At 49.2% G+C, this 22467-nt stretch overlaps 1 protein-coding gene across 3 annotated transcripts in view; it reads right to left on the reverse strand.

The window, feature by feature from the left end:
• Positions 1-388: 388 nt before the first annotated feature.
• The window catches only part of LOC149865443 (uncharacterized), a 47047-nt gene continuing 24968 nt past the window's right edge, over positions 389-22467 (reverse strand). The window contains exons 10-11 of one of the 3 annotated variants that reach the window (XM_090041540.1): positions 9018-9536; positions 391-8838 (exon numbers count right to left, since the gene is read on the reverse strand). The gene's annotated coding sequence lies outside the window, so the exon portion shown is untranslated. Of the gene's footprint in view, positions 9537-22467 lie in introns of all 3 variants that reach the window. The other 2 variants (XM_090041543.1, XM_090041539.1) reach the window with 2 other exon arrangements.

The raw sequence follows: 22467 nt of genomic DNA on the forward strand, positions 1-22467 counted from the left end.
GAGTAATAAATAGGAGGCAAAACATGTCAACCCCTGGCTCAAAGGGTTCAAAAAAGCTAAGGCCAGAATGATGCAAACATTTCTGCGTTTGCTTCACTTTTAAGCGCATGCGTTTGCTGAATGGGAGCCTTAAGGCAGTGTACGTCTAATACGAGACAGGCAGAGTCACGGGTGGCTACTGGCGGCAAGGGGAAAGTTTCACCAGTTGTGCCATGTAGGACACAACTCTGAGAATCATGTTGGGGGGGGGGTTATTGGTCATTTGTTGGTGAGGAGGTAATGTCGGGGGGCTTACTGGTGGCCAAACAAGTGTTTGGTGGGGGAAGAATTCCTTTTAGGTCAACCCCAAAGGAAAATGCTTAGGTTTTGTAGCAAAAATGAAACAGAAAAAAAAAAAGGACAGGCTCGTTGCAGCTCAAGCGAAATAGTTTAACTCACCTGAAACATTTTGTTTTCAAATGTTGGCACTTTTAATAAAACTCCAATCCCTTTTTGCATGGAAAGCATGCCTCAAAATAACAGTGGAAACCCCTTTACCCCCCAGGTTTTGAAAGCAATGAAACAAAACATTTTTTAACTCTTCCAAAATCTTCCACCCCACCCCCCTTTTTTTTTCCCTGAAAGTACTTGCTGAAAGTCACTTGAATTTGCAAATCACATCACAATCTCCCTGGATCTCTTTTGAGGTAAAAAAAAAAAATCCTGAACACATCTTACTCGGAGACTGGGGGACGTTCAGGGCTTTCCCCAGGAACTGGTCCAAATGTCTGGGCTGAAGTGAAATGTGGTCCTGATTTCGGAGCAAGCAAAGTGGACATGAGGAAAGGTAGAGGAAAGCAATGGAGAGGCAGGTCTGGAAGCAGAAAAGCTGAGAAGGAAGCGGGAGTGTGCTGTATACCAGGGGTCAGCAACCGGTGGCCTGTGGGCTGGATTCAGCCCCCAAAGAGCCTGGATCTGGCTCATGGCAGGCCTCAATGGGGGGAAATCAGTGGTACATGGTACGGCTGGCGCACCTTTTCTGCCCTGCGCTATGCATTGCTCAGTCGTATGCCAGTGATCCCCCCCTGCAGCACCCCAAGCCTCCCAGCTCCGTGTCTCGTGCCCCACTACTGCAGACTTTGCTTACCCTCACCATTAAACTGGCCACTTGCCATCACCACCGGCCACAGGAACTGGTGGCACTTGATGGTGATGGCCAGCAGAGGCAGGGCTGCAGTAGAGGGGGGCGACTGGGGATCGGGCTGTTTGCAAGCCCTGCTCTACCCACCTGTCAATGCTCAGGCCCCAGTGCTGAGCTGTAGTTGCCCAGCTCAGAAAGCAGAGTGTCGGGAAAATGCAGCTTGAACATTACATCTCACCAGTGTATTTGTCATGCCCAGCAGCAGCATGACATCATACCAGTTGCCTCCTAAACCAGAAGCAGGGTAGGATCATAGGAAAGCAGGGCTGGAAGGGACCTCACAGGGTCATCTAGTCCAGCCCCTAGTCAAGGCAGGCTCATCCCTGACTAAACCAGCCCAGGCAGTGTGTATCCAACCTGCTTCTGAACATTTCCAAGGATGGAGATTCCTTGGGTAGCTATGCTGTATGGGACTTTGGGTGGGCTGATTAGCTTAGGGGGTGAGCTGAATAGCCAGCAGTGCTAAATAACCTACCCAGAGCACTATGCATACATGGCTACACTGCTTCTGGCAGAGGAAGCAGCCTGCCTAGAGAAACTCGAGGACACCACTGCTGGGAGTGGGTAAGTGTACCACGTAGATGGGGGCTAAGATACCTTAATGCCAGAGCAGGGTCCCAAAAGAGCATGCAGCCCCCACAAGCCAGTTGAGTCTTTCCATTCCTAGCACATGGATGAGTACTTCAAATGCAGAAGCACCACGTTCCTTAATGGAAAGTCCCACCTCCTCCCCCTTGTCCCATGGGCTGGTCAAGTGAAGGGGCTGTATCCCCTCCACGTGCCATCGTTCTTCCTGCTGCCACCCTGGCCAGGAACCAAATAATGAACATTCAAGGTCCTTCTACACAACCCTGCAAGATCAAACAGTAATTTCACTCGCCACATATCAATCAGGTATGAGATGCTGCCATGTGCTTAATGGCACCTCAGGTTGGAGTGGTCCTTGGTAAGCAACAGCAGACAACGCTGGAGCTCAAGCCTGGTGGAAACCTACAGGGCTCGTGCAGTTGCAGTAGTTTTTGTTGGGTGTGGACAAACCGACTGTTTGCATTTTTGTAATTTGTGTTACACCTATGTGAAAAAGTAGGAGAGAGATGATGCAAACACCCAAACCCGGATAACTTTATCCAATCCAGTGGAGGATTACTCCTGAGAGAAGGAGAGAGAAAATTCTACCAGGATAAGGTGTAGGTAGGTGGCCTTTGTCTGCTTTCTTCCCAGGACAGCTGTTTCATAAATGCAACAGGCTCTTACCTTCTACCCTGCAAAGGTAGCGGCAAGATGCAACACGACCACCTACTACTCTGAAACAGTGGCACATTTGGCTCTTCTGAACCTGGTGTATGGTATATAAACCAGGTGTGAATTATACTAGGGCATATGACCTTGTCTCCACACCTTTAATAAACTCACCCGACTCAAGAGAGAATGACTTTATATGTCACAAGGAAGATGAGGAGATAAATTGCCCCTCCATAGATACCTACAGTCATCCTTGACTATGGTGCTAGTTCTGAAAGGTAAAGAAGAGGTTGCATATGCCATATCCAACTCCATGAACCTGAGGCCAGGGAGAGTTGGAAAGATTTTTTATGAATGTTCTCCTTGTGCTGGGAGAAGCCAATTCATTGAACTGGAACATTTTCAGGGGGACACGTGTGTTGGGTGAAATGTTTGTTGGAAAGGTTTTAAGTCCAGGGTGGAATTTGTGGTCAACAACCAAAGAGAGGGCTCCATAGGGGCCTGGTAGGAAGGGCACCCATCTAGAGTACAGGTGACCTAGGCCCAAACCACCCAACCACATTGGGGTGGCTCACTCCTTTTCTGTGTTTTCCCATGCAAAAATAAAAAGGGAAAAGTTCTCAGCTTCATCTGGATGTGGACTTGAAAAATGCTGACATCTCAGAAAGTTTCAAAGACAGGACAACTATTTCCCAGCATGGCCAAGTAGCTGGAAGGCATCTGGACTTGCTGGACACAGGGGAGTAGATACAGGATTGATGTATCACATACTCCCCGTTCCGCAGAGGGATATGCTTGATAGAAAGGGCAAAAGGGATTTCACGATTTATTCCTATTTCATCCAGAGTCATTTCTGATATGGTTCAAAGTGATTTGCTGCCCTATAGCACTGCATTTTTTAACCACTGAAAGCACTACAAACATTACACCTGAGATACAATTCCTTCCCATTCAGCCCCCTACGCTAGCTTATACTACAAGAACTGCAGAGAAAGTCCTTGAGGTAAGATTCCCCCACCTCATTACAAACACCTCTAAAATTAACTGCTTTGCCTGTTTATTTCCCCCCTTGAGATTTCCAAGCATTGCTGACCCAAAAAGTCACCTCCAAGCTCCTTAGGAGGATGCTACCATTTTAAGTCACTGCTAAGATTTCTTGCAGATTGTAAACTTTAATATAAAAGCCCAGCCTGAAGATTTGGCTTTAACAATTGAATCTAATTGAACCATATAAGCATCCCAAATCCCTGAATGCATCATTATCAGGCTGAATAAACCTAATTGCAATTGTATCCACATTCTAGAATTATATCTATTCATATCTCCAGAGCTGGGTAATCAGGGTCCGCTTATGTTGCTCAGGCTAAATGCGTTTTAGCACGATGGGTGCCCTAAGTGGCTACTTTCAGTTGTGGGTGCCAACTTGTGCACCGATGGAGATGGGGGAGGAGATACTTGGATCAATAGGTCCAGTTCCCATTTATTTAGGGCTTAGGGGGTACATCTTTGCGTTCTCAACTGGACAGCGAGGCATTTCTGCTACAATGCCATGAGATCTTCTAGGAAACAGCCTCCTGTGCTATTTGTGTATTGAAATAGTTTCTGGTGATGCCAAGCCAAGGGTTGTGACACCCACAAGCAGAAAAAAAAGGCACTCTCAGTCACAAAAAATGGAGTATCCAGACTGCAGATAACATGAAATGGGGAGGCATGACATGGGACTGTAATGGGGAGCCAGAGGATGCTGTTACCTTAAGAGGAAAATGCAGCAGGCAACCGTGCAGTGTAAGCCTGCAGGCGCTAAACGCATGGTAAGCACCCAAGTCACTCAAGGGTGCTGGGAGATGAGTGCCCAAAGGGAGGCAGGGCTTGCAGGCATCAGCTTTTTTGAAAGTGGTGGTTTTTATTTGTGTTGTGTTTGGGTTGGAAGTGGAGGACCAGGTTGCAGCTACAGGGGCAACATGGAGGCCACAGGGATGCCCAAGGGATCAGGGACCATAAGGGGGCTGAGCGGCACCAGGACTGCCTGGTCTGGTTCAGGGACCCAGGAAACTGAGGGGTGCATAAGCAGCCTTGCTAGAGTCAGGGACTCCAGGGGGCTGAGAGGTAAAAAAAGCAGGCTTGCCTGGGTCGGGGATCCTTAGAAGTGCAAGAGACAGCAGCCGAGGGGCTCAAACTGCGAGAGACAGGGGCTGGGAGGGCCAGAGACTGACATATGAAATGGGCTGAGATTGAGAAAGCCGGGCCACTGCTGGAGTAACAGTGGGCTAAAGCCAAGAGGGCAGAAGCCCCTCCAGGAAGGTCTAGGAAATTGTCCATATAACACCTGAGAGGTATGGACATGGCTACAGGGGAGGATGGAGACCACAATTATCACCCCGAAGATGGCTTGTGCTCTAGGGCATGGATAGGGCCAGGAGGCCAGGACTCAGTCAGAGGAGGGAGTTACTCATTTAATTTTGGTGCTGATGAAAGGTACCACCAGATGAAGAGCACTGGAGACTGAAGCTTTCCATCTCTATTGCAACAGGCACAGCTTGAGTCACCTCCTGCTAAACCTATCTTTGGCTGATGGGGTGTTGGGAATCGCACTGTTCAATGGCTTTAGTATCCCAAACACAAGAAAGCCGGCAAGAGGCGCCAACACAACAAATATGCCATGCTCAGCAGAAGTAATTGGACTGTGTCACTGGATCAAGAGATTCTTTCGAGCACCTTGGGCTGCCAACAAAAGCATGAGTGGAGGTTCAGTCTGCACAATCCTTCCCTCTCCATGGTGTTTATGGGCTTCTCTGTACCACAGTGGCAGCAGGTCCTGGATAGGACAGGCCCAAGTGCATCCCATCCATGCCCGACCTATAGGCATACTCCAAACAATGTGGTTAATTGTGTTGTGAGCACCTGCCTCCAAAGAACTGGGCTTGGACGATTCACCCATTTCACCCATTTCACATTAGGGCCCCAAACAGTAGCCTGGTCTGACATGCACAGACTGAAAGCAATGACTTAGAGCTGAAAGACTCTGAAGCTCATTACCAGGCCCCAAGCCAAATGATCCTTGCCATTGTCTAAGGAGTTAGGGGGAGGAATCTGGTGCTTAAACTTGTCAAGAAAAAGAAAACACAAGTCGCAAAAATAAACTGAGCTGAAACACATTTGGTAGCTTTCCAAGGGAGGCTGGCCAGCTACTCGAGCAATCAGCCATATTTTAGAGCAATCAAGCAAAAATCAGACAAAGCAAACAAGAGGTTCATTCATGTGCAGTTATCACCGCCTCAGCGCTGACCTTTGTGGAAAGGAAAGACTTTCCCCATTTCAGAAGTTCAGGATTAATATTTAGCAAGACGGCTCAGTGCCCCAACACCACCCTTTGGATGAATGCAGAGAAAGGCTCTGCAATATTTGCCAGACCCCTCCTGACAGAGACAGACACTGCTCTCCCCTTGGGTTGGGAAATTGGTCCATGTCTTTCTCGACTTAGGTGCCCATGTTCAGCCTCTAAGACGACCAAGAGGCTGATCAAAGTTCAGCCTCTAAGATGATTTCCCTTGGTGACCTTCCAGCCCATGTCACCTCCACTATGAATCCCCTCCACTGGCTTGCCTTTAGCTGTCACTTCAGGTTCACCTTCCAAGCTCTCCATAGGTCATTCACACCTACAACCCCGAGCTGGTTTCGCCTCAGTGTTGCCCTGATCTCCTTTTCCTCAGTTCTTTCTCTTTGCTGCCACCTCCACTCCTTTCTCCAAGAGCCTGTGCATACATAACATCTCCGACTGTGACCCTGAGAAAGCTTCGCCCAAAGCACCATCCTCTGCTACCGGCCATTGCCCATGGGCTCCATGGACTCTGCCGCTCTCCAGGCTACCTCTCCCTCTACATGTAAGCCCTCATTAAATTTGCTTTCTTTTGAGACCCATAAAAAGTGAATTTTTAAAAAGCATATAACTCCAAGCTGGGCCTTCCCTTGGGTTTTCCAATGCACCCTGCCTTCTGCAGAGCAAAGCTGTCTTCCATTTTCAGCTTAATCAATGCCTGCTGATACCAAGGGAAATGTTCCTGCTGGGTGTTTACTGAGACATCTGTCCTGTACAGCACCAGGTACATCAACAGTTTGCAATAAGACAATACATAATTACCCTCAAGCCTAGTATAAAAGTGTTTCCAAACTTTTGATTCTTAGGGCAAGCTTTTTTTTTAGACTAAAACTGGTGGTGCATGTCACACGGATGGCCAGCCTTTGATGAGCAGTGCCAGGTCAGTCCGCAGGCCAGATCCCGTGCTGGGCCTGGTCTCAATGCATGGTGCCAGCATGGCTGGAGCCCGATCCCACCATATAGGACTTGGAAATCTAGTCCTTTCAAAGTCCACTGGCCCCTCCAGCCTGCCTCCTTTTGTTCCCTGCTCTTCGAATGAACCACATGCAAAGCGGTTAACGGCTGCCTGAATAGAAACGACCTTGTTGCTTTGCTGGAGGAAAAGGATATAAAAGGACCAGACACAATGCAGATGCATTAAAATGGATCCAAAACCCAATAGGCTTGCTTGGGTGTTGCTTCAGGGGGTTGTTCTCAGAGCAAATGGCTGATTAGGACCAAGGCCAAGGCAGCATGTGTACTGCTTCTCTAGGCAGGGCTTATGCTCAATTGAAATTATGCAGCCTGCAGCCATATAATGGCCTTGCTTATGCCAACAGGAGGATTAAAGAAGATCCTATATTAGCACCCAGTAGCTGCAGCTCCAGAGTGGAAGTGGATCCTGCCTGTGCATTTGTCAGATTGTTTCTTAGGTCATCTCAACCACACGCTTTTGTACGTCACCCATGGTTAACTGGAGATAGCGCAAGAATTTAAGCCAAGGTAAGCAATGGTGGGAAGGGTTGTTGTCAGGGGAAAAGTTAGCAGTTCATAAAGGAGCCATCCTTCCCACCTTGGGAGATGAGACTAAATGAAAGAGCAGCTGTTGCTCAAATGGCTGAAATTCAACACCGGCTCTAGGTACCCCATTGCGTCTTCCACGGCGAACAGCCCCAGGATCGTGCTGAAAAGCAACAAAGCTGTCTTATTCCACATGCTCTTTGCTGACCGGCTACTCTGGTTCATCCACTCTGGTGCCACCCCTCTATCCCATGGAGGAGATGGAGCAGAGGTCACGCATAAGGGAAGTCCACCAGGTTGTCTCCATCCTGGTGCCTCTCCTCTTGTTTCAGTCCGTGATCGAAATAACGGCCTTGCGATATATCACATCCCGCTGCACTTTGCAGTTTGGGAATGAAGTCAGCGGCGGAAAGGGTGTAAAGCTTTGGGAGCTGCTGCTGATGTTGTGGAGAGGGGGTTTATGCCTGTTGGTGGGGTAGGGTTGGAGGCACTGCTGGTTGATAGGGTGAGGCTGGTTGTTGTGCGGATGGGGTCAATATGTCGACCGCTCTCCTGTGCTCCTCCAGCTGGATCCCATCACAGAGCTGGTCCAGCCCATCTCCCTGCCAGCATAAGGTTGCTCTGCACAGTACATCTGGTTGCACATGCACAGTACAGCTGGGACAAAGGATTTCCATACATAGCCACTGACTCCCTTTGTGAGCTTGGGTAGGTCTCATTTCCTGGCATTGCCCAAGGAACGGATATATAACTTCCTTTACAAGCACATGGAGGTCTAGGGACAAAAAGCACCAGACTAATGCATCCTGTTTTTCTTTTGAACATAGGCAGTACTGGGCCAAAGAGGGAGAAAACCAAGCATGCACCAAAAACTGAGGAACAGGATGATAGAACATGGTTGCCTGCAATAGCCAGCAACTAGACTTGAAGATGTTGGATGCCCCTTTCAGTCCTGGGTTTTTATGATCTTATGCAAGTAACTACAGACAAGAGTCCAACAGAAGGGACTCAAGGAAAGACTAAAGTGGTGCCAACCCTGCCAGTGTGCTTTTCAATGTGGTTTCATTGCAATTGGTTGGAAACACAATGAAACCCTAAGGGGTTATGAATGCAAGACTTCATTTCATGCAAGACCTGCCTCCCTTGGCAGGCAGCGTTTGATCTCTGTGGCAAAACAGAGCACAGCCACCAGTCACTGGATCCCCCTGCCAATGCGTGCAGACAGATGAGTTACAGAGCCGGAGAGTCTAGGATGCAGCCTCTTGATTTACTGAGATGAATGAACCACATGCTGTGACCTTTCCAGAGTGTATCACAATGAGCTTTAAACCTTCCCTTTCTTTAGGATTCATTTTCTCTTTCTTTTTTAATAAGCATGTGGATTTTTCTTCTTTAAGCTATTGGGAAATTCTAGCATGTCAGAAAATGGCATGATATGACCACCGTGCAAGGAGGGTTTATCTTCTGTAAGGACCTCTAAGCTTTGCTAAGACACTTTGGTCTTGCCCATCAACCTCTTTATTCAAGGAAGTAAGTAGCCCTGGAAGGAAAAGGGCAAACGTAAGCCAGGGTTTGGAAAGCAGCTAAAAGAAAGCAAAGAATGGGGAGAAATGATTCATTTTCAGCATGACAAAAGGTTAATGATGGAGCATCGTTAAGGTTCCAGGAGGACTAGAAAGAGTTTAAAGGAGAAGATAATTAACTACTGGAATCACTTACCTCAATGTGCAGTGGATTCCCTATCCACTAAAACATTTAAATCAATGCTTGATATCTTTTTAAAAGCTACAGTCTAATGCAGACAGGAGTCGTGGGCTTGAAGTGCCAATTTTTCAAGGAAGTCCTATGACCTGTGTTAGCAGGTCATTAGACTAGATGATCATAACGGTACCTGTGAGCCTGGCCTTGAAATCCCAAAAATGATCAATGCCCTGGAAAAAAGGGGCGAGTGATGACCACGCAACATCTGCAGGTAATGCAAAATCACTTAGGTTAATCAAGCCTAAAGAAGGTTTTAGAAATCGCTCGACAGGGAAGGCAAATGGCATCACCATGGTCCCCCATTCATCTACCCTGGGATCGGCGGGACCGTGTTCATCGGCTCACTCAGAGCATGTCGGGATTTCATCAGGTTTTGCAAAAACGTTCCTCCTGACAGTTCGGGTATCTGAAACAGCATCAAGCGTCGGCATCCCCGGGCAGCAGGTTTGAGAGGAGCTGAGCGGCGGCTTGAAGCACCTGTAGTAGGAGACAAGAAATATGGATTCAGAGCTGACACCTAGGAGGACAGAAGCCAAGTTTGAGGCTAACTTCAGATGCACATGGCTAGCTACCTCTCACCTAAGAGGGGAGTCTGAGGCAGGAGACAAAGATCTGTTTCTATCCTTGGCCCTGTCACTGGCTGTTTACTAACCGCGGGTGAGCTGCTTTCTTTTTCTGTGCCTCAGTTTCCCCATCAGTAACTCAGCTAACACATACCCACCCATTCAGATGGAGCTGCAGCATGAAGAAGAGGACCACAGAAATGGACTGAGGCGGCTACTGCTGCCGAGCTTTATCTCAAGCAGTAGAAGTGCTTTAGAGTAAGGTGCACTGGACACATCCCACCAAGGGAGACAGGACACCAAAAATGACCTTTGCATGGACTTGAGCCTCCACGGAGGATTCATTCATTGGTGTTTGTGATGCACTTAGATGCGGCAAAAATTATAGCTATACAGGGACAGACTTCAGTGGTGAATGCTAAATTGAGTCACGGCAGCACGCATAGTTATTTTAGGGACAATGCTGAAAGAAAGCACCACCAGTTTTGAGACAATGAAAACCAGTCAAAGGACATATCTCTATACCTTCCTTTGACATTGTGTGCAAGGGTGCAAATCATTCAAAGCACTTCTGTAAATATGTATATGTAGCTACTTTAAAAAAATAGAGAGGTCCCTGTGGTTTCAGCACGGACCTCTTAACAGCTATCACAGGAAGAAAACAGGGCAACATTTCAGAGATGAATAAAGTTTTGAGACCAAATTTAGGTCTGTTGATTTTCTTTTTTTTTAAGTTTCATTTGGGGTTAAAAAAATCCATTTGACCCCAAGTGAAATTACAGAATCAGAGAAAACGAGGGTGTGAAGGGACCTCAGGAGGTCACAGCTAGTCCAACCCCCTGCTCCAAACAGGGCCATCCTCAACTACATCATTCCAGCCAAGGCTTTATCTAGCTGGGTCTTTAAAACCTTCAAGGATGGAGATACACCAACCTCTCTGGATAACCTGTTCCAGTGTTTGAGAGAGTTTTGTTCAGCAAGAAAAATAACATAGGCGAGTCTCAGGTCAACCCCAAATTAGTTTTATTTTCTCTTCATTTTTTTTGGATCAGCCACCCAATCAAAAATCTACTTTCACAGGTCTGGTCAGCAAAACTCAGCCTGGGGGTGCAAAGAAATCTCCTTGCCAGTGTACAACCAATCCTATCTTTCTTTTACCTTTTATCTTTTAAGCTCCATTTACCTTCCCAGCTAGTGAGTGGAGGGAGAAAAGTAATAATAGCAACCAAAATAGCAAGGGTTTTGGGGACACTGGACATGGCATGGGTGTTTCTGCTGTGCATGCAAAACTCTTGTTTCAGAGATAGTACCTTTTGTTAGACCCACTAAGAAATTGCAAAAAACAATATCTTTTTCTGCAAGCTTTTGGGCACTTGGGGATGTGCTGGGCATGGGCACTTGTTCTACTCCATCTTTCTCCATTGCGCTGCAGCCTCGGCTGCCAACTACAAATGGTGAAAACTCCTCCTGGGGGTGGTCAAATAATGTACAGCATGCCCTTTTATCAAGACCTGCACGGAGGGCTATGATATGATGCCGCAGCACAGCAGCCTGGGAGGGAGGACCAGCAGTGAAACCATTCACGTTGCATTACCTGAAAGTGGTCCCCCGTGCCCAGTGCCCACCCATCACACCGAGGGCTTTCCCAAGGAGGCAAGCAGCACAGTCTGATTGCTTTCCCAGGTGTTTTGGAGATTTAAGGCCACTTCCCCATTTCTCCTTGAAGGCTGCTTCCTTGAGCTGCTTACTCTATGAGCTCATTTGATTCTCACACACAGAGTTAGATACGATTACACTCCAGGAAGGGATATTACTTGCAATTCAGTGCATTAGGGACCACAGTAATTGTAGAGCAGGGTGACCCCGGCTTACCATTCAGTAGTAATTTTTCCTGCCCCAGCTGTGTAATGGAATAAAGTCAGGTGCTGCTGTTTATTTTTATCCACTTACAGCCGAGTCAAAACTATGGGTAAATCTTTTTCTTTTTCATTCTTTTCTGCTAAATAAAAGACAGACCAAACATCCCAAGGAAATGCCATTCAGAAACCGACTGCACCATTCAACATGTGCCCACACACATACCAGGCACTGCAGTTACCGGTCCAACATAGCCTTAACTCTGCCCATTTATAGACTGTAATAATATCTTCTAAAAGTAGCAGTGCATGGGGTATTTCTTAAGCAGTGTAATTCAATGCAACTTTAAGCATGCATACTTTGATAATACTCAGAGACATGAAGAGACAAAAACATCCGAGGGTGCTGAAGGCAGTGGCCGATGTCATTGCACAGCCACTAGCAAGAATATTTGAGCGCTCGTGGCACACGGGCCAGGTCCCGGAGGACTGAAAAAGGCCAATGTGGTCCCTATTTTCAAGAAGGGGAGGAAGGAGGATCCAGGCAACTATAGGCCAGTCAGTCTCACCTCCATCCTTGGCAAGGTCTTCCAAAAGATTATTAAGGCTCATATATGTGAGAGCCCAGCAGGACAAATTAAGCTGAGGGGAAACCGACCCGTCCTGCACTACTCTCTGGGTACGACTCCCTAGCCAATTTGCCACCAGCATGGGTTCATAGCAGGTAGATCATGCCTGACTAATCTAGTCTCTTTGTATGACCAGGTTACAAAACACCTGGACACAGGGGGAGGGGTGGATATCGTTTACTTAGACCTCAGGAAGGCCTTTGATATGGTATCTCACCCCATCCTGGTGAACGAATTAAGAGGCTGTGACTTGGATGATTACACAGTCCGTGGAGGCTCAAGTGCTGCACCTAGGGAGGAAAAATGTCCAGCACACCTACTGCCTAGGAAATGACCTGCTCAGCAGCACGGAAGTGGAAAGGGATCTCAGAGTCCTAGTGGACTCCAAAATGAACATGAGTTGTCAGTGTGACAAAGTCATCAGCAAAGCTAATGGCACTTTATCGTGCATCAGCAGGTGCATGACAAACAGAACCGGGGAGGTGATACTTCCCCTCTATCGGGCGGTGGTCAGGCCACAGCTGGAGTACTGCATCCAGTTTTGGGCGCCGCACTTCAAGAGGGATGTGGATAACCTGGAGAGGGTCCAGAGAAGGCCCACTCACATGGTTAAGGACTTGCAGGCCAAGCCCTCCGAGGAGAGACTAGGGCACCTGGACCTCTTCAGCCTCCACAAGAGAAGGTGGAGAGGCGACCTTGTGGCTGCCTATAAATTCATCATGGGAGCGCAGAAGGGAATTGGTGAGGCTCTGCTCACCAAGGCGCCCCTGGGGGTCACAAGAAATAACGGCCATAAGCTAGCAGAGAGCAGATTTAGACTGGACATTAGGAGGAACTTCTTCACAGTTAGTGGCCAGAATCTGGAATGGGCTCCCAAGGGAGGCGGTGCTCTCCCCTACCCTGGGGGTCTTCAAGAGGAGGTTGGATGGGCATCTGACCCCAGCACATTTTCCTGCCTATGCAGGGGGTCGGACTCGATGATCTATTGAGGTCCCTTCTGACCCTAACATCTATGAATCTATGAATAATTTTATATATAATTATTTAAATAGAATATAACAAATATACAAAATATCCTACATCTTTTTTTTTCTGAAAAGTCTTCTACTGTATAATACATCTATATTACCGTCCACTGGAAAAAGACAATAGGATTCCACCAGTTCGATGTTTGTCTCATTTTCCTATCTACTCCCCCATAAGCCACGGGCTTTTCTCTTCCCCACAATGGTGAGTAATGCAACATATGCAACTACAGTTATGCACTGCACGCAAGCATATACGACAGCTTTTCCTTTTGAACAGGAGCATGCTTGCCACAGTCCATCTCAGAGGATCAAAAATTGCTGCACCTCCGCGGTGAGCACTGATGCCTTATGTCCCTTCCAGCCCTAAACTTGTGTGAATCTGTGTGAATCTGTAGGTCCTGCAATAATCCAGACAGAGGGTCACTCATATAAATGGACGACTGCCCAGGCATGAGACCATACTCGGGGCTAATATCCTAGTCAGTTATTCCATACTTCACAGCCTCTGGATTGCAGACCATTTGCTATCCAATCGTATTGCCTAACATACCCTGTTATTAGTGGATGGATTAAAACCCCAAATTAAATGCCCTCCTGATTCTAAAGTCAGAGCTACGTCTCTCCGTCAGGTTCCCAGATGTGGCAGGTTAAAGGCCTGGGGCTATGGCTCTTCCTGCGGGTCAGTGCATCATCTGGGAGGAAGGACAGCTGAACAGCTGAAGACACACAGACCCGCTGGGTTAAGCTCAGGGAGTCAGCTTTGATGCCATTGATCAGTCAAGCATCTGAGAAGAAACAGGTCTCCCTCTCAAGCCTGGATCTAAGGAGCGGATAGAGGAGCAGAGATGTGCACAGACAAGGAGGCTGCTCCAGAGGGTGAAGGGACCTGCAAAGAGGGGCAAGGAGAGGGAAGACTGTCCTCAGTCTGGGCTACCAGCTCATTGAGCCCCTGTAAGGACAGTGGTTGAACACCCAAGCTGCTGGTGAGACCCACCGCCACGCACCTTGGTGTGACTCAGCCCTGAGGAAATTCAGACCCAGATGAAAAGCCTTGCAGCCAGTCTGCTGAATGGATGGGAGACCCAGCAATTTGAAATCTGCTTCATCTTGATGGACTCCCATAAAGAGGCCGTCCTAACACACACAAAGAAACCAGCTTCCATGCCGAGCCCAACACAGCTGCAGATAGGGACTCTCCATAGTGAAATCCAGTTGTAAACCAGTTTAATCCCTGCTGGAAACCGGAGTGGCTACAGGAGTGGCTCTAAATCATGGTTGACTGCAACAGCCTCCAGAGCTGCCAACAGCTGGAAGGCAAAGGTGACCCATAGCCCTACCTGAACGGCACCGGGAGCTATTAGGGAAGAGGGTGTAATGCAGTCCTGACACCCCATGCTACTAAGAAAGCCCTGCTCTGAGGGCACCCCCTGAAAAGCCACATGAGCTGGCTTCCACTTCTGTGCAACCCAAGAGCAGGACGAAACTAGAGGAAGGTAACATTTCCACCAGCAAGTAACGTCTACAGGTCATCCAAGCCAAGCTCATCCAGAGTAGGTTCTGTGTCCAGGTTAAGTAACATAGGCTCATGCATTATTTGGACCATGGTCACACTTAGAAGCACCAGTCATGGACAAGGACCCCATTTGTGCCCAAACACAGAGCAAAGGCCCCCAGCCCTAGGACTGCATGATCAAAGCTCAAGCCCTAAAAGCTGAACAACCACACAAGGCCAACTCTCTGGCCAGCAAGACGCTGACTGTGACATCCATGTCCTTAGACCACCTAAAGACGGGGCTCGGAGGAGGGAGTCTCCGCGGCTGGCATAGCCAGGATCACTAACCCTGTCGATCGCACGAAAGTCATGGGGATGTTTTGTCAGCTCTTCCCCCTGCCGCACCACAGAGACCAACCTGCAGCCACAGGGAGATTTTGAAGGCCCTAAGGTTGCAGAAAAAGAAAAGCATCAGGGACATTTCAGGTTTGAATCAATCTGACGTTTCAGCTCCACGGGGCTCGGCACTGAGGCCGGAGGATAGGGGATCTCTGAAATGAGGGTGGCGTATCCCTGCAAACAGAGGGGGAGTCCGGCAAGAATGACGAAAGTAAGTGCGGTACAGGGAGATCGCAGATGTCGAAGCCAGGAAAAGAGGATAAGCATGGCCAGCGGAGCTAACCCCTCCACCATATGTCTCCTCTTCCTACTACCTGGGTCTTCCTGGTACCAAGGGTCAACACGCCCTCATCTTTTTGTGCAGGTGCCAGCTGCAAAGGATGGTCTTTCCCTGCTTTGGTATCAAAAGTACCCAGTGGTGAAGCCAGGGCATCAGTAGAAAGACTGCCACCTCCTCCACGCTTGTTCTGCCCATCAATGCAAGGGCACAGAGTGCATACCCAGGCCTTTGCCCTCCAACCAGGCAGCTGGCAGCAGCCATCTCTGAGCTGCAGCACTTCTCACAGCGTATGGAGGTCACCTACAAGTCACCTGCTCTGCTACCAGGTGAGGAGGGAACGGATGCCGCCCCCCACCAGCCAGACCCTCTCTGGGCTGTGCTCTGCACGGACAGCAGCTTGGTGGGTTAATGAGGAGGGATGCTTGACTGACCCTGAGACTGCACCAAACAAAGGGGGTCCAGCTCCGGCAGTGAGAACGGCAGTAAAAAAATAAAATAAAATAAAATAAAAAAATCCCTCCTGTCTCTTTGTCTCCAGGTTGGTTTAGCTTCGGACGTGGCTGCCAGTGCTACCGAAACGGAGTACCTTGCAAAATAATTGAGTCATCCTCCTCAGACGCCTGCGAAGCAACGCAGCCATCATTCTCCCATTGTCAGCTTGGAAATGAGAGGATGGGAACCTGCACCCCTGTCCCCCCCCAAAGCTTTACCACTAACCCATCCTTCCTCTCCAGGCTCCCTGGCAGGGCAGCAGTGTAGCAACCCACTCAGAAACCTGAGCCCCTTCGAGGAGCAAAGCGATCGCAGCTGCTCGAGCTCAGCACCTGCAGCGACGTTTATTTTGTTAAAAGGAGGCATGTGTCGGTTTGACAAGTCCCAGCCCAGGGCTCCCCATCCGCAAGGAGCAAGCTATATATCACCGTGCTCCCCCCGGCGCTGAAGACGCTGCCCAGGCTTGACGAGACAACCGCTCTGTCTGTGCGTGTTATGCCTTAAAGTGAAATGATACCTTCCAAGGTGGCGGAGGGGAGAGGGAGGCTGGGGAAGCTCCCGGACTTTCTTTTTGATGTGGTTCAGCAAGCGCGTTTGTCTTCCCTCCTCGCTGGCGTGACTGAAGCCCTGGCATCCCCCTGTGTGGATGGCAGGAAGGCAGGCAGGCAGGCAGCGGGTACCGATCACCTCTTCGGCATGGTGACTCCCAAGGGGATCACAGAGCAAGCGAGCACTGGGCCTTTCACTCGGGGAGCTGCACAGACTTAACTCAGTCTGATGGGAACAGGCCCAAACAATAGCGCTGACATGCCCCAGCATAGCTGAATGGGTCGTGCCCCCCATCCAGGCAGGCACAATGGGGGGGTTTCCACCACTCATCACGCAGCGTCACTGGAGACAGGATGCTGGATCAGCAGGGGCAGCTTGGGAGCAAGTGTCCCAGCGGCTGTACTGGAACCGATGCTGGATTGGATGGACCCTGGCTGCATCCAAGTCACTGGGAGTTTTGCTTTTGGCAGCAGAAGCAGCAGTCATGGCAGTGCTGAATGCGACGGGTCACTGTGACCCACCGAATAGGAGGCACCCTCTTCTACTAGTTGGCGCAAGGGAGCCACGAGGCGCTGCGCTGGAAATCCCAGCTTCCCAGAACTAAGCTTTCCCATCGCAACCCAGAAAGCGACCACCTAGAGGACCCACGATGGCAACCACAGGGGAAAGAAAGGTGCTAGCTGCAAAGGACAATCTTTCCTGGCTTTTCTACTGGGCTGCAACATGGAAACCAGTTCTGCCATTTGGTATTTCAGCTCCAGGTGATGCAGTACAACTCTTAGCTGCTTTGTTCAAATAGGGACTGGTGCTACTGCTGCTCAAGTCCCTGGAAAACCTCTCCTTCTCTGCAATAAGGGGAGCCTGAGCCAAGGCACAGCAGTGGCCAAGCATATTAAGCATGCATCATTTAGGTTGCTCCAAGCCAAGCACAGAGCTGGATGAGGATGTTGATTTCCCCAGTGTTCACAGGCAACTAGATCTGGGGTGTCAGCCAGGGCCCCATCTCTGCTGCAGAGCAGAGATATCTGTATTCCTGTATCTATACCCCCATCCACAGGGGATTGGGATACAAATACTATAATTAGTATTAGTACTATAGTAATATGGTATTGGTACTATAATTAAATAGCATTCCTAATATCTGTTTTCCCATCCTCAGTTGTATGGCGGGGGAGGGAAGGGGCATCACTATTGGAGTCCATAGAGCCGGACTGAGTTGCACTAACGGCAAATCTGATGTGCGTTGTCTGAAAGCACTTGAGACCCACAAAGCCACTTATTCCCTGACCCATTTCCACCACCCCTCTTTCAGACCACTCATAAGTGACTTAGATCATAGAGAAACAAGGCTGGAAGGGACCTCAAGCAATCATCTAGTCAAGCCAGGGGTTGAATCTGCAACCTGGGGTTATTACTAGCATCACGCTGTGACCAACGGAGCTAAAAACATGCCCTGCCACAATTCCCAGTACCATGCACCTCCAATTTCATTTTAAAAGGCTTTTTGACAGCAGCATCAGCTCTGCCATAGAGCAATCTAGGGAATCTCCTTCAATGAAGGTTTTCAAGAAAAGGCTGGACAGGCATCTGTCTGGGATAGCAGACTATAGCAGGTGACCTCTGAGGTCCCTCCCAACCCTTTGATTTTATCACTGCATGCCACCCTCTCGTCCCCAGTTGAGCCATGCAGCACATTCACCGAGCCAAGATCACAGCTTCTTGCTGAGAAAGGAAAGCACCAAATGCAGAGCCTGGCATTTTAATACCCCACATCCTCCGCACCCATTGTTGGGAGCAAATGATCCAAATCGGTCACTTCAAGTCTATGCTAATAAATTAGCCGGAGATTACAGCAAGGGGTACTCAAGACAATCCCTGGGCAGGAGCCTTCCTTCCACACTTGCCTTCACAGCCTCATGCTTGTTGAACAAGACTGCAGCCCTGGAGAGTGGACCATGTCACCTCTGGGACCGAATCCAATGATGACTGAATCCCATAAGCGTTTGACAGCTGTGATGCCCTACATGAAACCAATTCAATCAGCCCTAATCCTGTCTTCAGAGGACAGGTCCCCGCACTGCAAAGCTGCCGCCAGCTTACAACCTCAATGGAGAGGCCAAGGGTGAATGGTCACTGCAAGAGCAGATCCCTTGCAACCTGTTTTGACACCCAGCAGCTAACCACGTGGTCCCTGAGCTGGAGACGGTGGCTACTCCCATCAGTTCGGTGGGGCCAAACCTTCCCAGGGAGAGATCGAATAACCTGGATCCTTTTCACCCCATATCTACAAACAGCAATGGTATTTTGCCCCCACTACCACCCTAGCATCCTGGGCACCATCATCCCGCATTGGTTTCCACCCTGGCAACTGGATTCCAGGTTTAATCCCCAGGAGCCCCCATCCCTTTTCTGATGCCTTCCCTTGAGCTGGGGCATGGGGTTTTTGTCCTCCTCTGGCAGGTCCTCATCCGAGGTCTCACCTGCTCCTCTCCTCTGCATTCACGCCACTGCTCAGGGCCCCCTGAATTTCGAAGGCCACAATGTGGAAGACACATGGCCAAGGAGGGAGAGAAAACTTCCTTTGAGATTTGCAGGGGGAACACCTCAAAGCGCAAGGCTGCTACAAAAAATGAAATTAAAGCAGATGAGAAAGAAGGCAGACCTCCCCCACGCCTCACCCCTGAGGATAATGCAGAACACATTTCATTTCATCTCTCCGCATGGTCCTGCAGAAGCGAGAGGAAAACACCCCTGCTGCAATCTATCACCAGGCCGGGAGGCTACCGCAGCACGATAGGCATGGGAAGCCAGGCGGGAATGGCCTAAGTGCCCTGGTCATGCATCCTGCTTTAATTAGGGGGACCCGTCTGTCAGCCACATTAGACAGGATGCACGGCCAACATCTGACGAGTTGAAACGGGGTGATGAAAGGTAACGAGGCTGCTGTTGAACCCCAAACCGAATGGTAACAATTAGGGAAGGCGTGTTCAACGAATGGTTGGGCGTGGATGCACGCAATGAAATAAATGGTCTGCTTCATCTAGGAAAAGATGAGACCTGCTGTCAACCGAGCAGGCTGGTTCTTCAAGTGGCTCCCCAGCCCTCAACCTCCACTGCACTTCAGCCACAAAGCCCCTTAAAGCATGAAGAAAATAAGCGACAACAGACTGGAAAATAAGTTGTTCACGCATCACTTGATAACGGGTGACGTGGGCGATAGGAAAGCGCGACAACGCGCAAGGAGCTCATTGAATGCGTTCACCTTTCAAGCCACAGAAGGACAGGTCTCGATTCAGACAGGCTGATAAAACAACCTCCTCAGTGTTGGACTTAGAGCTGCCAGAGCTGTACCCCCATGAATTTAAGTGAGATCTCCGATGATCTGAGTATCCACTGCAGGAGCTCAGGGCAAATGATAGCCCCGGGACGTCCTGTCATCAGAGGCCAAACTGAACGAAGACTCCTGGTAGTTCAAAGGGAACTAATCAGGTTGAAAGTAAATATCATGTCCATAATGAGCTGAGCTGGCAGCAATGCCTGCATTTACGATGGCCTAACACTTCCCCGCGGTTTAGGACATTTACAACCCTGCTCATGGTGGGAGCTGAAACTCTTGCAATCTGGGTGCTCCCAGCTGAATGTCTGGGAAAGTTTCAGTGCAACCATTCAGCCAGTTTAGAGAAAAACTTCTTCTCAAGGGGTCCCCTAATGAGTCCTTTGATCATGCGATGTATACCAAAAGAAAATCCAAATTGGGGTTTAGTTTGACCAAACACAATCCCACATCATGGCCCAACTGCTGCAATTCAGGCCCCCACAGTTATAAGAAATGCTAGGGGATCTTTAATAACCATCAGTTAGGAGACAGCAATCCCAGTCCAGTAACATGTGGCCAGGACAGGGGGCTGGTTTAATACTGACAGGGTATCACAAAATCATAGGGTTCAAAAGGATCATCTAGTCCAACCTCTTCGTAGAGAGGACAGATTCGGGGTTTGTAAAGCACCTCAGACAGGAGCCTGTCCAGCCTCTTTTTGCTTGACATCTTCCCGTGAAGAAGATTCTGCAGCTTCCCTAGGCAGCTTGATCCATTGGTAGCACACAGACACCTCCTGGAGATACCGCCCCAGCCCAGCCTTGCCTAGCAAAGAAGGTCTGATAGGAAAAGAGAGCAAAACACCATGGGTTTGGGCATGATGAGTATTATTCACAGGTCACTAGATTCATCTGTAATGCAGTCCTTGCTCCCTAAAGGTTAATGGAAGATTTCCTTTTTCTACTGCAGCAAGTGCAGGGGATTTTCTATGTCTTGTGGGATGCTCCCAGCTTTAGCTGGAGCTTCAGTGGCATGGTTTCTGCATGGGCTACTTGCCTGTAGCTTGCAGGATGTGGCCATTACATTTTTGTTCCAGGAACCAAAAGATAGTGGCATGAAAGAGCTACAGAAATATGATGATATCATTATAACAGGACAGGCCTCAATGTCCGGCCTAGCAAAGTTGGTGCTTGAGGATCACCAACTCCGTCCCAGGAACATTGGTTCCAGCAAAGAAGCTGGCATGCGTGCAGCGATCTTGCATGAGGCACTGTCTGCGCACAAAACAATGGGCAGTCCCTGCTCCCAGGAGACTTACAGTCCCAGCAATATCTTAAAGGCACTGAGGCCTCCTGGCGCAATAAATCTCAGTAATTTCCCTCTGCCTCGCACTGCTGCTTACACCTGTACCGAGCAAGTGCAAAGGGCAGACCCGGGGGCAGCATTCCACATGCCGTCCGCAGAGGTGTAAAGGAGCCAGCTACCTCCTCTAGCAAAACTGATTTCCCCTGCAGCTGAAGGGAGCTGCGGAGCAGAGCAGATTCCTGGCATAGCTGCAACGTGTCTCGTGCATGGAGCAACTCTTCGCCTTCCACCTGGGCCGGCAGACTTATTGCACACAGACCTGCTCCTTCAATGCCTGATGGACAGACTTAAAGGTAACAGCAAAATACAGATGATAGCGCACAGATGCTGACCCCAGCGGGGATAGCTGGAAGTCGTCGTTGTTGGCAGTCCCTCAATACGAGGATGACTGTCTTCCAGTCCATCTATGGACATCAGTGAGTCCATAGATGACTGAGAAGGTCGACCTGAGATCCATATGTTCGACTGCAGACATGAAAACCAGTTCCAGGGGGAAGGAGTAGGTCCTGGTGACAATAGAAATCAGAAATTATAGAAGTTGGGATGTTGGGTCCCAGACCTTTGGTGTCTATTTGCCTCAATAGTGAGGCGTCTTTGCTCAAAATGATCAATGGCTTGTCATGCATCATGGCACCACTGGGAACGATTCAGTGCTTGAGTCTACAAGGTATAAATGTTACTACTGTATCTCTTCAGAAGGGTCTTACTGGGGGACACCCAACTAAGAGCGCGCGCTTGAGTGAATAAGCCCCCAAAGGAAGAGGCAGGGACCCCCAGCAGAGGCAGTCGGAAGCAGGCAATGAGATCAGACTCCAGCCAGCCCATCAACCAGGTAGTCACAGTTCCTTGAATACAGCCACCTCGATTCACAGGGCGAGAAGAGGTCACTTCTTTTCATTTTGCCAAGAACTGGTCACCCCTTCTCCAAGCAAAAGCGTGAAACAAATGGCCCACGAGGCTTCTTGTGGACCAGACAACTCATCTCCAGAGCTGGGCCACAGGTGTATTGCTGTGACTGCAGAAGCTGCTGTGGGTGCCAGCACCCAGGGGGTTAATGCCAGTGTCACTGCCCACCACTGATTTTCTGCAATTTCGGCATCAGCTTTAACCCTCCGGGTGCTGGTGGTGCTGACACAATGGCTCCAAAAATTGCAGCAAAAAGCAGCCCTGCGGCCCACATCCAGGGGTGTGTCACCCAGCCTGGCTGACCCAGCCCCTGGCTACGGCCCACCCCTAGCTGCGGACGGGAAACACGGCCTGGCAGCTCGTTTGCATTTGACATCCCTGTCCTAAAAGGATATTGCTGAATTAACGGAGGCTCATTTAACAGCATCAAGAAGGAGCAAGGGCATGAAAAACCTACTATGGCGAGAGATGGAGAAGATCAGGATCGTTACCTTCAGAAGAACAGTAAGAGGTGACACGAGAAAAGAATATAA

The sequence above is a fragment of the Crocodylus siamensis genome, chromosome 4 (genome assembly GCF_052110815.1).
Source record: "Crocodylus siamensis isolate JL-2025a chromosome 4, ASM5211081v1, whole genome shotgun sequence".
Lineage (NCBI taxonomy): Eukaryota > Metazoa > Chordata > Crocodylia > Crocodylidae > Crocodylus > Crocodylus siamensis.